The sequence below is a fragment of the Ambystoma mexicanum genome, chromosome 6p (assembly GCF_040938575.1).
Source record: "Ambystoma mexicanum isolate Mex_15411 chromosome 6p, UKY_AmexF1_1, whole genome shotgun sequence".
In the NCBI taxonomy this organism is placed as follows: domain Eukaryota; kingdom Metazoa; phylum Chordata; class Amphibia; order Caudata; family Ambystomatidae; genus Ambystoma; species Ambystoma mexicanum.
The window spans coordinates 801,541,690-801,560,670 of NC_090935.1; the positions used below are offsets into that span (position 1 = coordinate 801,541,690).

The 18,981-nt window shown below is 47.5% G+C and overlaps 1 pseudogene; it reads right to left on the reverse strand.

Moving 5' to 3' along the window:
- Positions 1–18,127: 18,127 nt before the first annotated feature.
- On the reverse strand, positions 18,128–18,645 carry LOC138510774 (eukaryotic translation initiation factor 3 subunit F pseudogene; annotated as a pseudogene).
- Between the last annotated feature and the right edge of the window lie 336 nt (positions 18,646–18,981).

An 18,981-nucleotide genomic window follows, 5' to 3' on the forward strand; every position in this document is an offset into this window, starting at 1 on the left:
CAAAGTCCTTTGAAGCCAAGGCCTGAAAAAAACCTGTCCTGCTGGTTTCACAGTAGATTCTTCTTTTTTTTCTTTCCTGAACCAGAAAGCAGACTGTTGGAAATAAATATCCTACAAATAAATATCCTACATATATTTCAAAACAAACCCCCTCACCTTTCTATGCAAGGACAAGGCCTTAATTCAACAATTTACTTTTAAACAGACATTTTCTTGTTTGCAAAAAGCAACCCTTTTTACACGTGGTGAATTTTCCTTGGCTGTCAATTCACAATGCAGTTTTCTCTTACATCTAGACCTAAACATTATTTTCAGCCTAGTCAATTTCTCATACACAGAAATCTGTTCAAGGCAAAAGTCCACTGACACTAACATTAGCACAGCGAACTAGGGCTTCTTGTGAAGAGTTCAGCTGTGATATTTCGTTGCAAAGTAAAGCATTTTTCCACACGACTTGAAGTGAAGTTTATTTGTTATTTCACAGATCTTGCCTGACACAGCCTGTCATTCAAGGAGAAATTCCCCTTTTTTTGCTGGAGCACAACCTGAAGGTGGATAAACATAGCTGGGTCTCACTGGATCAGAACTTTGTACTGTTGAAAACGGTGGAAAAGAGCATCAGAGCACAATCATTTTAAAATATTTCCTTTTTTTCCAATGGGAAATTTTGAGCTAGCAGCAAAGCAGCGCTGCTTTTCAGTTATTTTCTTTGGTGCACATAAGGAAAACATTGGCAGCCATTCTCGGGGTGTTCCATGTTCCCTCTTGCCCCATATGTGCTTGGCAAAGACAGAGCAGCCATCATTTTTGTAGCTGCAAAATGCAGTTTTGATGCGAGGCAATGGTGCTCAAACGAGACAGCGCAGCCATTCTGCTGGTACTGCTGAATTGCAGCTTGGTGATGGAGGGAAATTCTGCTGGGTTGGTAAATGTACCCCACAATAGCGCTAAGCGGGAAGCCCAATTCCTGAACGATGTGGGAGGTCATGTGCGAAAATGCAAAATGACAGCAAAATCCAGGATTGTGAAGAAAGAGCCCTACTCAGGGGTCCTCTTGAAGACAAGAGATGGAAGCAAGGTGTGTTTAAAGTTAACGACGAGGGTTAAACTGTTCCAAGATGGCCGCCGCAGTTCTTACACATTTGCAGCCTAAGTAAGCTGCCCTGCGGTGCTGATTTGAGCACCCGCAGCTTATCCCCCAATCAGGGGACAGGCGAAAGCTGGCCCCCGACAAAGGCACTCAACTAAGGCTCCTGTCCCAAGCCTCAGCCACAGCCGATCGTCGCCAGGTGCAGGAGCTCCTTCCCATCCGTGTACTGTAGGAGCAGTACACTTCTCCAGCTGCAGCATCAGCCTGGAGGTAAGCCTGTGGGTTTAGGAGGCTTCGCTCTACACGACGTGCATCATATTTTTATTTTGCCTTCAGCACTTGCTTGGCACAATACTGCATTCTATCTAATTAGCAGTGTTTGTAATTGCACCAGCTCTTCTCCCTCATTTCTCCCGAAATGTGTGTTTAAAGTTAACCACAAGGGTTAACTGTTTAAAGATGGCCGCTGCAGTTCTTACACACTTACAGCCTCAGTAAGCTGCCCTTCGGTGCTGATTGGAGCACCCACAGCTTATCCCCCAATCAGGGATAGCCGGCCCCTGACAAAGGCACTTGATTAAGGCTCTTGTCCCAAGCCTGTCGGAGCCGGGAGGAATGTAACGCCTCAAACTCCCACACTAGCTGCCTCTATCGCCTCATTAACTGAGCCTCCAGGAACGTGCCGCTGTTAGCCTTGTTTGTTTGTTTAGTTTATTTGTAGAGCGCTCCGGACCCGTGGGTAGAAGGGCGCTTAAGGACACAGTTACAGGCATAAGATATGCATTTACATTTACAAAGTACATCAATTTAAAAACATTTACATAGTACAACAATATTCATATAATACAGGTAAGGTTGCAGCTGTTAGAAATTAGAGATGCGGGTAAATGCTACTCTTTGTTCAGTAACCAGCCAATAGCAAGTTTCCTAAAGATCGGGAAGGACTCAGTGGTTTTAATTTTGAGTGGTATGGTGTTCCAAAGTTGGGAGGCTAGCACAGTGAAGCTAGCGCCTCCTGCTCTTTTTAAGGCAAATCTGGGCACTAGCAGGCATAAGGAGTTGGATGATCTAGTGGTTCTGGATGTGAATTTTAGAGTGAATTTGTTGGAGAGGTACAGTGGGGCTAGGTTGTTTAAGGCCTTGTAAGTGAGGCAGATAGTTTTGAGGTCAATTTTTTGCTGTATGGAAAGCCATTTGCATGCTTTCCTGGTTGTGGAGATGTGCTCACGCCTTGGGATGTTGAGTGCTGCGCGTAGAGCATTGTTCTGGAGAACCTGGAGTTTGTTAGTTACGGATTGGTTGGCTCCTAGGTACAGGCTGTTGCAATAGTGTAGTTTGGATTGAATGAGTGCTCTGGCCAGAGTGAGGCAGCTGTCGGGGGATAGGAAGGGTCTGCTAGCCCTGATTAGCTTACCCATATAGGCAGTGGCTGAGGCGGTTGAGTTAATTTGTTTAGAGAGGTTGGTGTTGTTATCAAGGTGGAAACCTAAGGTTTTCACACTTTTAGCGATAGGGATGGTGTTACCGTCTATGATGATGTTCTTGTAGCTGGGACTGAGTTTAGACAGGTTGTAGGGAGAGCCGACCAGCAGACGCTCCGTCTTCTCATCATTCAGACAGAGGCCGTGGGTGGCCATCCATGCCTGAATGATGGAGAAGATTTTGTTGATCTGGGTGATATTCACATTATAGTTGCCTGAGATGGTGAGGAGAATCTGGGTGTCATCTGCATAGTTGGTGTAGGTGACACCCAGACGGTCCAGTTTGTCGAATAGAGGCTTCGTAAATATATTATACAAGGTGGGGGAGACACAGGAGCCTTGTGGGACTCTGCAGGTGATGGGGATCGGGTTAGCAGCAGCTGTTGTGGAGAAGACTTGCATAGTTCTATTCACCAGGAAGGATTGTATCCATGCGGAGGCAGAGGAGGAGAGGTGGGCTGCGATAGATAGGTGGTTGCATAGGATTTCGTGGTCGACTAAATCGAAGGCTGCTGAGAGGTCTAAGAGAATTAGGATGGCTGCATTGCCTTTGTCTTTGATTTCAACAATCTGGCTTTTGAGGTCAACCAGAGTGGTTTCAGTTCCGTGTTGAGGTCTGAAGCCAGATTGACGTATACCTAGCAGTGGTTAAATTCCAGGTACTCCTGAATCTGGATGTAGGCGACTCTGTCCAGGATTTTTAGCAGAAAAGGGAAAGTGGTGATGGGTCTATAGTTAGTTGATATGGTTGAGTCTAGGGATTGTTTTTTTTAGCAGAGGGAGCACCCAGGATTGTTTTAGGTTGTTGGGGACAGAATTGTTAGCAAATGAAAGGTTGATTAGTTTGGTGATAAAGGGGGAGAGGTCTCTGGTAGCGTCTTTTATTATTTGGGCAGGGCAGCTGTCCCCTTTACAACTAGAAGGTTTTAGGGAAGTGATGATTTTTTGGACTTCTAAGATGGTCACTTTCTTAAAGGTAAAGCCTGTATTGGCTTTGTTAGGTGTTGGTGGGCTTAAGCTAGGATTAACAGTTTTGTTGCTGGTGAGTTATTGGCGTTTGTTCTCAATTTTGGTCTGGAGCCCTGTAATTTTATTGTTGAGGTCATTTTGGATGCTGGTGCACCAGGGTTTATCTTTTGAGCAGTTGTCTGGGGGGTGGGGGGTTGGGGTTTTCTAGCTCCTTTAGAATTTTAAATAATTGTTTGGTGGAGGAGCCTGCCTGGTCAATCCTGACGTTATAGGCATCTTTTTTGGTGCAAATTATCTCGCTTTTGTATAGCGCAGAGATGTTCTTGACATTGGATTTGTTTTCAGGTGGTGATGGGTTGGTTTTCCATAGTAGTTCTAGTTTGGCTTTCTTTTTCCCCCGAGTAGTTTGAGTTCGGGAGTGTACCACAAGTTCAGGTGGTTTATTGGTTTACTCTTACGTAGTTTCAAAGGGGCAATGGTATCAATGGCGGTAGCCATGGTGTTGTTGAAGGTGTCAACTAGTAGGTTAAGGTCAGCATTGTCCGGTAGAGCGTTAAGGGTGGGTAGGACCAGGGGTAATAGGGCTTCGGCAGTGATGTTGCGCTTGTTTCTGGTTGGGCAGGCTGGTGCCAGGGGGCGCTTCTTAGACGTGGCCTGGTTGGTGTGAATTTCGAGTGGGATACGGTAGTGATCTGTCCATGTAAGAGGTTGGGGGTCCTTACAGGTGGTGTTGCAGTTAAGAGTTGCTACCCATTCGAGAATTCTGCCTTTCAGGTGAGTTGGTGAGATACTGAGTTGAGCGAATCCATGCTCGGTTAGGGCGTTTGCTAAGGATGTGGCAGGTGCGTCCTTGGGGTCGTTGTAACCCAGATTGAAGTCGCCAAGGATAATAGTTTGTGCTAGTGGCTTGGAATTTTCAGTGATGAGCGCTGTAATGTCTTCCTCGAAGGTTCCCGGATGGCCTGGGGGTCTATATATAAGGTGTAGTGCAATCGTACTTGTGGGGGAAGTTTGTAACTTGATTGTGAGTAACTCACAGGATTTAAGTGATAGGGTGGAGACTAGTCTGCAGCCTAGTGGTGATTTGGAAATGATTGCTACGCCTCCTCCCTTACCATTAGGTCTGTCAGCTCTAAGGATGGAGTAGTTTGCAGGAATGGCTAGCGATAAACATGGTCCTGAGGCCTCATGTAGCCATGTTTCCGTTAGGGCTAGGAAGTCAAGATCATAGGTCAGAATGGTGTCAGCAATTTCTGTGGGGTGAGCGGCCAGGGATCTGGCATTGAGTAAGGATCCTTTTAGAGGGAGTGGGTCGGGTGCATTAGGGGTCTTTAATTTCTTCTTAGTTTTGGTGTTGAGTTTGGTCAGGTGGATGCTATTTGTGAGGGGCAGCCTAGTGCCTAGTCTGTTGCGGGCGGTGATGTCTGGGTTGGTAGAACGTAGGGGTTCTGGAGATTTCAGTGTGGGGGGCCCCGTGAGACATGGAGCACTAAGTGTGCTATAATTGGGAGTTTAGTTGGAGGTCGCATTGGCAGGGGAGCTGTTGTCTATGGAGGAAGTAAGGTGAGAGTGGTGGTTAGCTGGAAAAGGCGGCTGGGAGGGTAGGAAGGGCGTGGGGCAGGGGATCGGGTAGTGCCTAGGGCAACCTAGATTGGCTAAACCGTTGTTGACGGTTATGAAGATGTTGCCGGTACAGTGTACATTGTCCGGCATGATGCAGAAAGGGAGCATGGTGAGAGTGAGCCAGGTGATCATGGTCTGGGCGCACGGCTACACAATGCAAGTCTGGTGCACACTAGGGCCAGGTTACAATGGGACAGTGCCTAGATTTGAAAATACACTCTGTGGATAAATGCTGTGCGGTAACAGCTAGGGGTACATGCTAGGCAGGTATAGGCAGGCGCATGGAGACACATAGAAAAGGAGCAGTAAGTACAATGACAAAAATGGTGGGAGCAAAACGGGCTAGTGGGGGCTTTTCCTATCAGCATGAGTCATGTGTACAGCAATGTAGGAGCTGTATACACAGAGTAGGCTAATTTCACTTTGCACAGAATAGATCAAGAGTTCAAGATCATACGATTGGGCTAATAGGTGACACCTAGGTTCAAGATCGTACGATTGGGCTGAGATGCAGTAGGCTGATACCTAAGTTCAAGATAGCACAATTTGGCTAAAATGCAGTAGGGTAACACCTAAGTTCAAGATAACACAAGTTGGCTAAAACACAGGGGCGCAGCACCTGGAACTAATATGATTCAAGTAACGGTGCAATGCACATCAAGGTTGGGCAGTGAGCGTCACATAGGCTAGATACGAGTGATTATGCAGGGTGCATCACGGCTAAATAATGCGGGGCACGCAGGTTCAATTCAGATGTAGGTGCGCATTTGGTTCTAAGCCTGCTCTCATTACGAGGTTGCTCCAGTTACTACAACACCTGTGGTCTTCACGCCATGTCTCCCCTGGACAACTCTGTCCACACTTGCAAGGAGCCGTACCTACCTTGCCTAGCGGACAGAAAACTCTTAACTGCCTCGACGACTGCTGTCCTAGGCAATTCTCTATACATCGTCCCCCTACACCAAGGTACTTTTGTCGCGGCAGCTGTAACTACCCTGCCAAGTCCCCGCCAGTTTTTGCCTGCCTGCTCCCTCCTGTTGCTGACACCATCTTTTCCCTTCCATAGTCACTGCTAAGCCTGTTACACAGTAGTCTGTATCAAGTAACGCACCTTTGCCGTATCCCAGCCTGTGTAACCAAATTGCCTGCTTTTATGCCTATCGCCTCTACTGCCGCCTCTGTAGCACGGCTGCCTATGTACAATTTATATCTGTAACAGTTTAGTACATCACTTTAACAATGTTAATCATGTGCTATCGGCTTATTGTACTATATTTGCCAAATTACAAATGGTTTGTTATCACAGTCTAGCCTCAGGCATGCATACTCTTGTTGCAACAAGCACTCCGAGCTCTGCGCCATCACTGCCACAGCTTAAATTGCTTACTGCCATAGTCTACTACTGAGGCCTTCACTGTGTCACTAACACTTCACCCCTTATGCATAGGGTTAGCCCCATGCACCTCATTGCTACCTCAGCCAAGCATTTCTGCCTGCTACTGCATTCTCTGTCCAGAGTTCGCTTATCAGGAGCTCCCCGCTTGTCGGCCACTGCCTTACTGAGCAGTCTGCCTGCTAGGCACACCCCCACTGGCCACTTGCAGTACACAGCTCCTCACTGAGCTGCTCCCACCACCATTCCCTGCGGGATATGGCCAGCTCCATCCCCAACCACGACAACATCCCACCCACTCCCTTCCTACCCCCACTGTCACTCCATACCAGAATTGCTGTTTCTACCACGCATGCTTCCACCACAACCTATCTACCGGCCAATCTCACCTTCAGATTGCAGAGGTTAAGAGTCCATACCAACCCTACACAATATCTGAGTGGCCCTAGGCCTACGCTCCGTGGGAACCTTCTGCTGGGCTTGCCATCACCTCTCCTCCAGCTATCTAAAGTCATCAAGAAAATAATCCCCCTAAGGCACATACCACCCCCTAATAACACTCGGTCCATACCTAGGACTCAAACACATCCCACTGCGAACTACGCTTACCTGGCCAACCTAAAATCACTGACCGTCCGCCGATTGCATCTACTGTCATCCCTCTCACAAAGATCAGCACTTCCCTCTCCCCACTCAAGTGCACCCTTATAAATACACGCTCTCTCCCTGCCCATGCCACTGAGATCTGCAACCTTCTTTCCAATCTCAACCTCGACTTCCCAGCCATCACAGAGTCCTGGCTTCATGAAGCATGAGGCCCTGCCACCTCACTAGCTCTTACACCAGGCTATACGATTCAGTGACAAGACAGAGAGCATTTGAAAGGTGGCAGACCAGCAATCCTAGTCAAAGAATCACTATCCCTCAGAATAGTCCACTCCCCATTGGGGGGTAACTCCGATACGTTATCTGCCAAACTAGCTATCTCCCATAATTGCACCATCACCATCCACATTGTCTACCGGCCCCCTGCCGGTCTCAGACTTTCACAGGAACTTGCTCCACCTTCTTGGAGTCAACATTAACACGTCCACTAAAACTATTCTACTTGGCAACTTTAATTTGGGACTCAATGACTTGAAAGACAAAGCAGCCAAAGTTCTGGCACCAACCCCACCCACTGCAAAGGTTGCAAAGGTTGCACCTTAGACTGGGTGGCTGACCACAACTGCTCTGTTTCTATTAGTTCCAACACCCCTTGCCCCTGGACCGACCACCACCTCATCCAATTCACCATTCCCAGAACATCTCCCACTAAAACACTCATCCGCAACCACAGTGCTGGCCAGAAGTGCACAAACGCTCTCCAAAGACAATCTCATACCTTTTCTCGAAGCACCCCTCTTTAAGCCTCCATTTTCCAATGACCTGGTTTGCTAGTGGAGCTATACAACGATACCCTCAAACTAGCAATTGTCTCCATTGCCCCACTAGAACCTAAAAAAAACTTCAGGCCTTCCGTACCCTCATGCGCAATGCACTGACCAAATGGCAATCTAATCCTAATGATGCATCTAAAGATACATTGAACAAATTGTCTGCCCACTATAAAAAAGCCATTATCAAAGCCAAGGCTAACTCCTTCAACACCAGAATGATAAATGCCAAGTCCCACTCTAAGGAAATGTTCGCCATATTCAGAGATTTAGTCACTCCTACCAAGAACTGCTCTGATGACACTGTTAAAGATGAAGCATGGTGTTCTAGTATTCAAACTGCCATGCTCAATAAAGACCTTTTTCAGAACAAAATACAAGCTCACTATGAAGCCTTGCCCAAGTCCGTCCCACCGCCGTCACCTACCACCAATACCACTCTCCATGACAACTGCCTCTTTTCCTTCAGAGATGTTACTGAAACTGAAGTAATAGACCTCCTAAAACCATCCATTTGAAAAGGCGACACATATCCTGCTAACATCATCAAATATTGTGCTGACTCCCTCGCACCCTTAACAGCCTTTAGTAATGCTTCTTTCGCATCCGGCCTTGTCCCGCCCTCCCTCAAAGAAGCTTGGGTACACCCTCTTCTACAAAAACCTTTACTAGATCCCACCTCCGCAAACAATTATCGCCCCATTACCATGGTCCCGTTCCTTCTAAAAATCCTCGACAAGGCAGCGCACAATCAAATCCAACACTTCCTCGAGTCCAACCATATCCTCTGGGCAAGAGACAATCAGGTTTCCGCCAAAGTCACAGCATGGAATCTGCCTGTCTTGACCTTAAAAACCAAATACTGGAAATCATGGATGAAGGCAAACCAGCCCTTCTTCTCTTTGGATCTCTCTGCTGCGTTTGATCTTGTGGACCACAAAACTCTCAAACATCTCACCAATACAGCACAATTCTCCTCAGGAGCCAACACCTAGATCACCTCCTTCCTTGAAGGGAGAGCCATGAAGGTCTTCTCTAACCAGGCTTGTGCAGCACCAACTATTATCCACTGCGCTGTGTCCCAAGGCTCCTGCATGGCACCTACCCTATAGAATCTATTCACCAAACCACTTTTTGACTAACTGGACTCCTTCTGCATAGCTTTCACAAACTATGCCGACGATACTCCGGTCCTCATACCTCTCACCGGCTCTTATGACCAAGATGCCAAGTCTCTCCACAAGACATACACCACCATTCAATCATGGATGGCAGCAAATTGGCTCTGTCTCAATGGAGACAAGAAGGAGATTCTCATTGTCGGCCCTAAAGAAACCCTCAGCAAACTTAGTAAACAATATACTGAATTAACCATTGATAATACAATTATTTCCATCTCACCATCAGTAAAGACCCTTGGGGTGTACCTGGACTCTACGCTCTTAATGTCCCGCCAAGTGAGCGCAATCACGTCTTACACAACTAAATTAATAAATGCAGTCAAACCTTACCCGACTAATCAGAAATGCCTTTCAATTGCTAGAGCCACCATTGGTGCTAGATTAGATTATTGTAATGCCCACCTAGCTGGCACCTTGGCAAAATAAGCTTCAAGTCATTCAAAATACTGCTCTCAGAGCAACATTAAATATCCCTAAAAGAAACCACATCTCACAGGCCAAGCGCACGGCCCACTGGCTCCCTGTCAAAGAACGGATTACCTTCAAAACGCTAGCCCTCACTCACAAGTGCCTTGCACTCTCAGCCCCCACTTACCTGAGAAAATTGTCAGAGCCACCTCTTCCAGACCTAAGAGAGCCCAACACGCAAACCAGTTTTACATTCCCACAATTAAAAGGGCCAAAGCAGGCAGCGCCAGCTTCCCTCACATTGCTCCTAAGATATGGAATGCCTTACCCAACCCCCTCAGGGCTGAAACCTCACATATGTCCTTTCGGAAAACACTGACAACTATACTCTTCAACTAACTTATACAAGGCCCCAATCAAGGTTCACTGTGGAAAGGGTCCCAATCAGTCTCCCAACACCAAGCCTAGAATTTACGCCACCTGTAGGCATAAATGGATTTGGTGGCTGGTCTCCGAGCTGAAGGTACACCTGACGAAGGACTAATGCCAATGGATTCATAGACCGCAACTCACAGTACTGCGATACTGTTAAATGATACCAGCCCAAACACTGGCTACTCCCAACCGGTACAGTGCTCTGCTGCTGTCGTGATAGGTCCACGCTTTAAACAATAAAATAAAAGTAAAAAAGGAATACATCCAGGAGGCCGTCTGCCTAATACCAGTTCTTGTGTTTCAGTAGTCAAGCATGAAGGCTCAGAATGCTGAGGTTTGGATTGAAGACCTGTCCCTCTGGGTAGCACATCCTTCCAAACCAAACCAGATCCATCAAAATCAATGTGGACACGAACAGTTGCAGTCTCCTCAGAACTAGTGGCATAACACGCAGCAGCGGAAATGTATAGAGGAGAATGAAATGTCACTTGACAGAAAGAAAAGCAGTTTCGCTTTAGCCTGAAAAATGTATTTCTCCTCTAAACCAATCACTGTCCCTTGGGTCATACTGCCCCCATCCAATTACAGTCATCTCCCTGAGCTTCACCCCCATTGGCCACTTTCAGATTTGGTATAGCACGTAAAGTTGCAGTATGAAACAAGAAGAGCCACAGAGGGAAAGGAGGGAGGGTTTGCATGCAAATCCATGCCAGACCCATGCTGGAGAACAGGAGTTACGGTAAGTAACTGGTTCCTTATCCAGCATGGATTCACATGCTCATGTATACGATTACACAGCAGAAATATACACAACCACAGGAGGTGGCAAGGCTCAACAGAAGTAAAACACTTACCCCTGGAACAGACTCCCCTCAGGTAAACAGGTTGCACAGCACTGCTATGCCGAACATGGACTGTTCAGGAGGAGAGGAATTCACTGACGGGCCCAAAGGTCAGCGCTCACCCTCTAGAACTTGTAAGACAAGATAGTTGCACCATGTGAGGACAGGGGGTGCAGGATTCACTTACTACAACACGACTCAATAATGAGGACTCAGTAAATTGGCAAAGGGAAGTCCGTTTAATGACAATTACATCAAACAGAGAAACAAATGGAAATCAGCAGCATTGCGATCACCTGTCTCGTTCCGACTTCCTCAAACTTCAGTCAGACAGCATGCAGAATGGACACCCCTGTGCCTGGTGTCCCAAGTTTCAACCTGCCTACCATCCATCAATCAGTGTTTTAGGGCGACGTGTCAATTAGTTGGCTAAGGATGGCCTCGAAACTGTAGTATCTTATCGGAAAAAGTTATGGCATCCTCGGGTCCTGGATGACATCAGGCGATGGTACTTCTTCACGCATGGCTGGTCACGTGTTAGTTCACCATGAATCTGCTTTAGTTTCCAGCTTTTAGTACATTTAATTCTGTGTCAGCTTAGCCACCTGCATGGGCCCCCCTTATCTTGACCTTCATGAGGCAGGCTGGTATGCTCTGAAGTTGGAGTCTTGTGGGCCGACGCTCTCCTCCCCTTCTCTGGTTGACCTCGATTTCCAAGGCATGAGCCTCTCTTTGTTGAGTTTCGATTCCGCTCCTTCTCTTGCTTTTGGCTGGGTTTCGAAACTTGGCCTGTCAGGCCTCTGGCTGCCTGGGTACCTTTCTGCTTTTACAAAATCGAGTCGCACTTGTATAATGTGCCTTATTGAGGTAGATATATGGTTGGCGCTTGCCGCTCTATCTTCTACTAAGCATTGCAAGCAATATCGATTTCTTAGCATCTTGCGTTTCAAGCCTATTTACACACATTTAACAGGACGGTTGCTTCCCTCTTGTCTCGAAGCACTGTTTCCTCACGTTGTAACATTGTCTCCTCTCTGTGCCTATTCCATTCAATTTCGTAGTTACTCGCACTGGCGTGTTATCTTCGATAGTTGCTTTTGTTTATTCACGGGTCTGTTCAGGCCCTTGTGTCATTTCCACAGGCCTTCCATTGAGGCTTTTGGGGTCTCTTCGTGGACCATGTGTAGGTACTCCTCATTTCCTATCAGCGGCTGGTATGGCTGTCTGATAGGGTACCGTGCTGCCCAGGGTTATTGGTTATGGGTGCTTCAACCGTAATGGGTCTTCTAATGTATATTGGGCAGAGTCCCAGTGCAGCTCTTTGTAGGTTCATTTGCTCTTCATACGTCACATACCTTGGCGAGTACGCTCCTGGTACCTCGAAATGAGGGGAAGGGGTGTAGGCCATGTCTGGGACCTCCTCTACAACTCCTCCCTGGAATCCCGGTTGTCACAGTAGAATCTTGTGAAGGTGTGGGTGGACCTCCACATAGCAGCACTGCAGATGTCGAGCAGGGGAACATCAGAGAGAAACGCTGCCATTGCGGCAATGGTTCTGGTGCCCACGCTCTAGGCCTGCCTGGTAGCGGTCTGTTGGTCAAAAGATGACAGTGCATGATGCAGCTGGAGAGCCACCTGGATATGAAGCCTTCAACAGGGCCATCCCATGATTCACAGGTCCAAATTTCACAAAGAGTTGAGATGTTTTCCGAAAGTCCTTGGTGCATACCACATAAAACTTCAAGGCACGAGCAACGTCCAGCGAATGCAACACCCTTTCAGCAGGCATCAAAGGGTTTGGGGAGAAAACTGGAAGAATCAAAAGCTCATTGAGGTGGAATTCGGAAAGGAACCTCGGCTTAAAGGTGGGGTGGGTCAGCAGCTCCTCCCTCCTAGTGTGAAAGGACAAGTACAGCTGCTTGCAAGAGAGGGTCTGGATCTCCCCGACCCAACTGGCCGATGTGATCCCACAAGGAAAAGTGTCTTGCACACGAGAAACCTAATTGGGGCCTGATGCATTGGCTCAAATGGGGGCCCCATGAGCTTTGTCAAAACCATGTTGAGCTCCACGTGGAGCAGGAGCCTTCAATGGTGGTAAAGTCCTGAAGAGGCTTTTGAGGAACTCCTTAATGAGCCTTTGCGACCGCAGGGAGGGCTTACCAGGCAACCTGCTTTGACAAGACATTCATAGATCAGACTTGTCTAGAAATATTGTCGGGGTAAACAGGGGAAAGGAGGAGAAAGGAGGAGGGGAAGTGGCTGAAGACAGGTCGGGGTGGCAGAGGAGGTGGAAGAGGAGGTAGAGGAAGAGAGAGTGGACAGGATGTCCCGAGTTACAGTTCAACAGTAACAGTTCAACACATAGGCACCAGGGACTTCTGCCATAGTCTCTCTCGCAATGACAGTCTCTTATTGCAAGGGCCCGATGCAACAAACAAAACGCAAAAGTTCCTTTCCTTTGTCAGGGTTTCACTTTCACAAGGTCAAGACTGGCCTCCCTTCGGTCGGGCTCGGACCACGGGTCCCCCTTATTCGGGCTCTGATCCTTTTTCTACAATGTTCAAAATTTGGTCTCCCTTGTTCGGGCTCAGAACATGTATCCCCCTCGTTCGGACTCAGATTCCCTTTTGATACCAGAATCGAAGACTTTCAAATGTGCAATGGGTTTTGCTTAAACTGTTGCAGTACCACTTCGATTTACTTTACACAATTTACACTTCACTTCGATCTTCTGCTTTCATTTCCTTTCGTCAGGATACTGTACAGAGACCTTAGATTGAGCACATTCACAGTGCCGGACCATTGTCAACGGTATCGTATCTTTTCTTCTAGTGTTCAAATACTCACCAGCAATTTTGCTTCACTTGCATCTTTCATCCCACACGTTTAACAATGTTCCTTCCTTCAACACAGACTAGTCTCTCCAACTCACTGGCTGTGTGGTTCTCTGTCGCTTCTTTGTTCTTCGAGCCAAGGACGATACCACAGTGTCTGCTTCTCCTGCTTGCCTTTGACAGTTACGCGGGAGGACTCTCGATATCTGACACACAATACAGGATTCTTTAGCCTTGTTTCCTGGTCTTATGTTTTCTGCCTTGAAGGTTTCTTGAAAGTAACTGCTTCCTGTCAACGGGGTCAAGGGTGTTTCCCCTTTCACGAAATTCTCATGCCTGCCCATCTCCCCCCCCCCCTTCAACTGCCAACGCGAAACTGCTGTTCCTTTGTGTAATTTGCCTCGCTCAGATTGTGCTCTCGTGCTCCGCCTTTTATCCGTGTGGGAAGCGTAATGGAAGGCAGGTGTGTGATTGTCAATAATCGTCTGACCATAGTATTGGGACATGTCATGTACATGGCTCGGGTGTGAGTCTGTTTTCTCCCAGAGCGGGCTGTCTGTGCAAAAGTGTTTGTATAGGCAAAGGGGGTCAGGGGTCTGAGTTTCTAAATATCCCATAGGGTAGGATATCATAAAGGTGTTATAGGGAAGAGAGGGATACCGCATCTCACCATCCGGTGTCCCACTCCAATTCCCCCGAGGACCCCTCACCCAGGTGATCCTCCCGCACTGGTCCACCTCCAGGGTCCACCTCCAGGGTCTGGATCCAAAGGCGATGGGCGTGCTCTGACCACCTGAGAGATCAGCAGGGACTAGCGAGTGAGACATCTTTGAGTTTCTCACAGTAATTACATCATCGTTGTTTGTGCTCATTACATGCTGCACATGCCTACGGAGCACAGAATGTTAGGTCGCAGCAGAGTTCTTTGCTGATGCACTTCCGTTTTGTAGAAATAAATACTTGTTATCCCTGCAAGTGGTGTCTTGGGCCATTTTTCCTAGTGAGCTATATTTGTTCTGGTGAGCGTGCAGGGGCGTGCTTTCATTTGGTGACCCCTGACGTGATCCCAGCGACCCCCAGACGCATCATCCCAAGGTTTGCAGGAGACATTTTCACAGAAGTCCTGTCTGCTCTTTGAAGCGGCGTGGCTCCAGAGAGAATGCAGGCTGTTGTTGGAACCACGTGACGGAGGAGTTCGGGTGAACAGGCATATGAGAGTATACCCTTGCAAGGATAACAAGTAAGGGATGGTATATGGGGAAGAGTGATTTGCAGTAGAGGATGAGGTCGTTTGTATGGTGTGGGTGTGACTTTTTGCTTTTATTATATATTTTTTAAGGAGGACATTACGGAAAGGGAAACAGGAGTGTATGGATCCTCCCAGAGTGAGGGGAGAAGGTGGTAACACTTATATTGTGTATTGGAGAAAAAAGGAAACAAATAGGAGCCCTGCATAATTAGTGGGCTCGGCTAGACTAGTGGTTATTTTAGCTTGTTATTTTAGTTTGTTGTTTTAGTGTTGTGCGTTTTTTTTCTTGTGTAGGCTGAAGGCCCGAGAAGGGGCATTGCAAAGATAGCAGCTTGTTTTGAGAGCGTGGAGTCCGAGAGTGGGTGCTTGTCAACGGGAGGGGAGGGAGTTACATGAGTTGGCTGGGAGGAGGGAACAACAAATTGACGTTTTGTTTGCGACATCAGCCGCGGAGCGCAGCGCACGATTGGAAGCGTATGGACGCTTTAGCACACACACGCCGCTGCAATGGGAGGGGAGACGCCCTTAGAGTACATGTACAAGGCCTTGCCCTTGTACTGGGAACACATTGATAAATACCATAGGCAGTGGGGGGCAGAAACACAAGGGGGCTGTCTGGCTCATGGCCAGAGCAGGGTATCCATAAATAAGGGAATTCTGGAACATATGACTACATTTCTAGCAGAGAAGGACAAGGGCAAACATCTACAGAGCATAAAGGAGATATTCGACTTATGGAAGATGATGGAGGATGTGGAAGACTCTGATGAGGGATGGGCACGAAGTACTCACTAAGGGGACAAACAAGCAGAAGGGGGTGGGACACTGACAGAATACAAGGGGATATTATCCATTAGCAGCATTCCCAGCAACGGGGTACACAAACCCAAACTATGTGCCCACCCTGGCTATAGCCCCTCCACCCCCATACATACCGACTCCAGTAACCGCTCTGCCTCAAGAGTGCGCAGGGCAGACCGAATTAGAAGGAGCATGAGAATCGGCACAGACAGAGCTAGCGCGCTGGCAAGCAGCACAGAGGGAGGTGAAGGGGAGCGGCCTGGATGAGTGGAGGGCGGGGGACATTTTATTTAGGTTGGACAGTACGGCAAAAAAATATGCACATATTGAGAAGAAGGGCAAGCAGGCAGCTTAAGCTATTGAACTGTAAGGTCCGACAGAAGTTTAGGCAGGGATCTGGGAGAAAATGGGTGGAGTACCGTGATTGAGTTTGAGGAGGACTGTGAGGAGGAAGCGCAACAGGCACTGGAAAGAACACCTCGAGTGGAAAGTTTGTGGGACGAGAGGCTAGCCACCACACCCTCACCACAATAACCACATCACCAGGTAGAGTTGTTTGCGTCACCCAACCTAACACCCAAGACATTGGCATCTGCCCCCACTCTGTCTCATGTCTCTGCACTCCCAGGAACCTTCCTGCTTTACCCCCAAGCATCCAGGACTGGCTGAAGTTGTTACGTGCCCCTTGCTTAGAGTGAAAATAGTCTTAGGCACTGGTAGGGTGCATACATTACAAGGGCGACAAAGATACGTTTCATAGTCGCCGACTATCGAAAGATGACCAGCCAGCAGGGAGCTTAAGCACTAAATGCCCACTGAAGAGCTCTAAACCCTGATGTTGAGGAACCAGTGCTAGAAGGCTGTGATGTGATAACACTTCTGTATATCCCGTGGGAAGAGAAATACCCTTCACAAGAATGCTGCACACCTAAATCAGTAGTAGTCGCATAACCCATTAAGCTATCTTGACTGTCTATGGCTATGACATTACTCCCACAATGTCCTTTTAGTAGCCTTGGGAGAATGGAGAAAAGAACTCTTTGGAAATGTAGACATCAGGTAGCACAGCGCTCTGGTTAGGAAGCATTAGCACATGGCTTCAAGAAAAACCCATGTTCTCGGTCATGGTTTGTTGGACTGCCAGAAAATGCAGCTTGTAATGCGAGCGCATTTTAGGCCCCAGAACGAAAAGTTAAAAGGGCCCAACGCTGCCCCTGTTCGGGCAACTTGAACAGATCCCCCACAGCATTTCTCTTACAGCATCTGCACCAGTGTATGTTGCACAGTACACAGGCACAGCTGCTGTAGTAGAACCAGGGCTGTGGGAGTTCTGGTCAAGTTCACAGAACTCAGCACTCATGGCGCTCATTTTTCCCCTGGTTAGGGTGCATTATGCGAGTTCTGCAAAGTGCACATTTTAAGCCCCAGAACAAAAGTAGAGAAATAGCAAACGCCTTTTGAGGACTTCATTTTTTTTTTGCAGTGCTCTCTTAGGTAGCCTGGAGTTGCATGGAACCTGTCTGGAGTCTTTCTACATCATCTTCTGTTACGCCAATGTGAAGGTCAGCTTCAGACTTGCATTCTCACAATGTCTCCATTTGGCCCAGAGAAGGTTTTAACCATCTATGTTAACTCATTCTGTATAGATAGTGTTTCGATGATTCCAACATTTAAGAGACTGCTTGATGTCTGCTTTCTGCGGTTACCGATTTATTTTGGTGCGGGATGGAATGGGTACAGATCCCAGCAGTCACGCTTCTGGCAGGAGGCAGACAACCTAAGATGTCTGCAGGCATTTCAACTTCTACTCAGATACACTTAAGGTGAGTGAGTGGGTTCTCAAGTTCAAAACATTTTATCGTATTTTCAGCCGTGATTGAATGTGGGAACTCGACCCGATATCAAGAAGCAAGAGCTTTCAGGATGTAGCTTGCGACACTCAGCGTCTGAGTGGCCAACCACAGTAACACATACAGGATAGGTACGCATTGCTAGATTTTACAAAACTAGATAAAGTGCATGCCTAGTGCAATGCCGAATGTGAACATTTTCTTATATTGATAATCATAGAGCAAGTGATGCTTTCCAATTGAACATCTTTTTTTAAAATTCATATTCAACATGAAAAATAAAATATGGAACAGAGTTTGTCTTTTAAGATGGGCAATTTGCCAAGAGCAGTTAGTGAAGCCAGTTGAATCTGTAAGCTTGCTACCCTGCTAAGATCAAGTCTCCATTGAATGTGTTATCTTACACCCAAAAGTGGATGGACAGTGAATTCAGGCACAAGGCTTCTTCAGTTGTGTGTGGAGTAATGTGCTTAATTTGCAGACTGGTTCCCAGTCTGACCTGAGCCAAATACTTCTTCCACGTAGATATTCACCACTAGAGGTTAAGCAGTTTTAGATTGCTCGCTATCCGGACCCGAGTCAGGTTTGCTAGATAGGTGACAATCAGCAAGTTATTGATGTTGCTGTACAGCATAGACTCAAAGTCTTCAGGAGGAATCTTGGGCACCTGTTTCACCAAGTCCACCAGGAAGCGTTCTAAGTTTAGTTGGCTGGAACTTTAACAGACAACACTGCAGCACCATAGTCAGATTATCCAGTACCAGGCAGACCTCGCTTGCTGCAAGTCACCGGTGAGGCCTACCACATGACTGGCTTTGTGCATGTTTTCATATTAAGATCAATGCTGATCCGTTCTGTGTCACAGTAAACATAATGCACTGTAAGAGGCGTGAACATGGCTCCAATGGTTTTACTGGCCACACCCATTAAACTGCTGATGTAAGCATCAATACTCATGTGTCCACCTTGCAGGCTGGTGTTCACTGTCATGTGGATGGGATTGTGTGCCTCATGGCAGTAATGTTCGTGGTTTAATAATATGTCCGGTGGCATACCCCCCCCAGTAGAGGTCCACTATAGAGGTGAGCACAACCGGGTGCACCTGCACCACAGGCCCAATCAGACCCCTGGAGCGGTGACAGCTTGGGGTGGTGGAGACCAAGCCCGTAAACACTGTGGATGTCATTATTGCAGGAGAGGGGAAAAGTAAGTGCAAAGGATTATCAGACTCATGATGCACACTCCGAGGGCGATTGGTTCACAAGCTACTCAGCTACCTGTCCAACAGGCTTTACTGAGCTTCATGTGAACCCATTGCTTGCGCACTCTCCCTCATTCATAATGGCAGCCTTCAAGAATGGTCATTTGTGATAAGCAGTCAGCACGAAA